Source organism: Sciurus carolinensis, chromosome 11, assembly GCF_902686445.1.
Source record: "Sciurus carolinensis chromosome 11, mSciCar1.2, whole genome shotgun sequence".
Taxonomy (NCBI): Eukaryota; Metazoa; Chordata; class Mammalia; order Rodentia; family Sciuridae; genus Sciurus; species Sciurus carolinensis.
Genome location: NC_062223.1, coordinates 70226955 through 70230579, shown reverse-complemented (window position 1 = coordinate 70230579; position 3625 = coordinate 70226955). Strand labels below are relative to the sequence as shown.

The following is a 3625-nucleotide window of genomic DNA, read 5'->3' as shown; positions in this document are numbered from 1 at the left end:
AAAGGAGCAAAGGTAGTAGGGAGGGTTGAAAGAGGGAGACTGGAGTTGATCAGTGCACTCTGTGTGCATGTATGAAAATACCACACTGAGAATCCTCATCATTTACAATTTATTTGTGTTAATAAAAAATATGAAAAATGGTGGAATGAGACAGACATCATCACGCTATGTACATGTATGATTACACGAATGGTATGAATCTACATTGTGCACAACCATAGAAACGAAACGATGTACCCCATTTGTGTACAATGAATCAAAATGCTGTCTGTAAAAAATTAAAAGCTAAAAAAGAATATCAGGGTAGGACTGCCAGATTAGAGCCACTCCTCTCTTTAGACAGATATCCATATTTACTTTACAGTAAATTTTAAATCCTCCATGGAGACCTTGCTTCCTAAACAGGTCTGAAACATCTGGAGAGATAGAGGAAAGGAGATGAGGCTGGGTTTTCAATGTGGTTAGGAGTGGGGCTGGTGGGAGTTCCTGTAGGGGAGCAGAGGACTGTGTGGTTTGAATTTCCTGTTATTTTCAAGGGATCCGGAAGCCCAGATGTGAGGAGAGGGGAGAGAGGTGAAAAAAACTTTCAAAAGGCTTGCTAGCAGTCAAACATAAAAATCAAATATGAAATTAGATTTCCTCATTATAGTGCTTAATTCCAGTGTTCTTCCCAGCCCAGAGTTAGTGGACTAAAGTAGAAAGAGCACACAGGCTGTAGTGTCAGCACCTTGAATCTGTGTTTCAGGAATAAATCTGAGAGGGCTGGTGAACATGAAGCTCATAATCACTTCCATTCACAAGATTTATGAAGCATTCCAAAGGATAAGAGAATTGTAATTACAAAAGGTATGTTTGAGTTAGTTTTGCTGTCTAGCTTGCCTCTTCAGCTACACATGGGAATGTGTCAAGGTAGTGAAGATGACTGGAGGTCAGAGCCAACTCTCCCAGTCCCAGATGCTCTTCAGACATGGCCAGTTCCAAAACCACACCACAGAGAAATGGCATCAAGAGATCCCTACTACAAAGATACAAACCTCTGAACAGCAGTAGGCCACAGGGTCCTGTGGAACTTGTGTTTTGCCAAGAAGCACAAGGGGAATCTGAAAAAGATGCAGACATACAATGCTAAGACCATAAGTGCATGTGCTATAAAGGCTCTGGTAAAGCTAAAGGAGGTTAAGTTCTGCCAAGAATGAGCTAACGATGGATTTGGTCCCACAATTATGCACAAAGAATCTGAGTCTTAAAATGACTATTTATTTATTGGGGGGAGGTGGGGAGCCTGCAAAGCTGCAGACTTCCTTGCTCTTGCATAGCACATCTTTTATAGGGCAGTTTGAAGTTAAATCTTTTTTCTTTTTACTTGTTCTAATTAGTTATACATGACAGTAGAATGCACTTTGACACATCATATATAAATGGAGTATATCTTCTCATTTATCTGGTTGTACATGATATACACTGATCATGTATTCATATATGCACATAGCATAATAATGTCCACTTTTTTCCACTTTCCATCCTACCCCCATACCCCTTCCCTTTCCCTCACTCCCCTCTGCACAATCCGAGGTTCCTCCATTCTTCCCTTGCCCTCCCCCACCCATTATAGATCAACAGTCACATATCAGAAAGCATTTGGCCTTTGGTTTTGGGGTTTTGTCTTATTTCGTTTAGCATGATATTCTCCAGCTCTATTCATTTACCTACAAATGTCATCATTTCATTCTTAATTAAGGTTGAGTAATATTCCATTGTGTATATGTACCACATTTTCTTTATCCATTCATCTCTTGAAGGACACCTAAGTTGGTTCCATAGTTTAGCTATTGTGAGTTAGCTTATTGAAGCAATTGGCTTGTTTACTTGTACTAAGAAAACAATTTCCCTAGAGACAAAACAGAGTATGTTCTCATAACATGCCAGGAAACATACACCTAAAGTATGTAGCACACAGTACAGTTGGAACCTTATATTTCTCCTTAAACAGGGTCATCGTGCCCCACAAGAATTATCCCAACGTGAGGAGTTATTACTGTCCTGTTGTGTGCAGTATTACAGTCTCCTTGACTTTGGCTAATAAACGGGAAGTCCAAGTGCAGAATCATCAGGGTGAACTTTCCATGACCTCAGGAGATCAGACCTCAATAAAGTCCAAGACCCCAAAATTTATCACCCACAAGATCCTCTGACCTGCCTGCATTGCCTACCCCAAGCCTGGGAAGCTTGCTCATGCCAGCATGGCTAAGGGTCTCAGGACTCTGCTAGTGAAAGGCCAAGGCTCACGCAAAACCCAGACCCAGGCTGCTACTCCAGCTTCAGCTCCAGCTTCAACTTAAGCTCTGGTTCAGGTTCCCAGAGGTGCTCAGGTCCTCAGATCCCTCCACAGTAAAGACGTCTGTCTGCCAATGTGAGGACAGGAGGACCGGTGTGACCATGGAGCTGGTGTCTTCCTGTGCTGTTTGTGAAAATGAACTTGAAGCAGGAAAAAATAAAAAGAATTTTCCAGGTGTAAAATGTACCCAAGGAAGCATGTACAAGGTTACTTGTGACACGTAGCAACTGCTGACATCAGTCATTGCCCGAAACAATTTCCTGAGAGATGAAAGACAATATTTTGGCCACACAATAAGCTACATCATTCAGGTTCAAATATCTAAAACTTTTGCTCCCCCATACTTTTACAATCTTTTCCTACTATCTACAACAAAGAAAATTCAACATCAACTCACTTGCATTTGCATTACAGCTGCTTGATATTTTCCCTTTTTGTCAACTTCATGTTGAGTTAGGCTTTATCCATGGGCAAGATTGGACTGTAGCTTACCGCTGTTTAAAAGAGCTTTGAATTTTTGCTGTGCAGCTTATTAGGACATTGGATGATGATGAGTTTGGGGTGGAGTTTAGAAATGAGAACCATTTAAGACTTAGACTTCAGGGACCAGATTGCCTTTCCTCAGGACATCTCTTTCACATCTCTTTCCATGTTTTCTCCCCAGCTTCTCAAACTAGTCATCTGAACAAGAAAGGAGAAGAGAATACTACTATAGCCAAGCTCTCTCTAGAGGCAGAGATGAAGGTCAGGTTTGTGGAAATGAACTTACACTTCCCTTAAAGTTATTCCCTCTGTTTTTCTCTTATCAGTACCTGGACATTCGTCCCATCCCAGCAGCTGTTTGTCTCTGGGACTCCAGGCCTCAAATGCAGAGATCACTAGGGTATTCCAGGCCTCCTTGCTCCAGCATCCTCTTGCTTCTTTCCTTTGTTTTCTCTTCTAAGGACACTTCCACACAGAGAGGGGATGGTTAGAGCAAATAGCTCTCTTTTCTAAAGACTTCAACAAATCTTTACTGAGCATCCACTAAGTGTGATGATATGTGCTGAAGTTACAGGAAATATATGACAAACAAATTGACCTTTGTTCACACTAACCAGATCTTCTAGAGCAGAGGTGAGGAAACTGATGTGCAAGAAAACAACAAAGCTCAAAGATGGCAAGTACAGAGTTGCAGAATATACCCCATATAATATACTGAGAAAAGAACTGTTTACTAGCTATCTCATCTTCTCAAGGTCTGTTCAAAGGCAGGCTCCCTATATTAATTCCCTCATGACAAACCAGTCA

The 3625-nt window shown here is 41.3% G+C and overlaps 1 long non-coding RNA gene across 2 annotated transcripts; it reads right to left on the bottom strand.

The window, feature by feature from the left end:
* Positions 1-1014: 1014 nt before the first annotated feature.
* LOC124958200 (uncharacterized) lies at positions 1015-3290 on the bottom strand. 2 transcript variants are annotated; one of them, XR_007103841.1, is made up of 3 exons: positions 3148-3290; positions 2733-3016; positions 1015-1100 (listed from the first exon to the last, which is right to left on the bottom strand). It is a non-coding gene; the product is annotated as an uncharacterized LOC124958200 (long non-coding RNA). The 2 variants fall into 2 exon arrangements; XR_007103840.1 differs by lacking the exon at positions 1015-1100 and adding an exon at positions 2437-2595.
* Between the last annotated feature and the right edge of the window lie 335 nt (positions 3291-3625).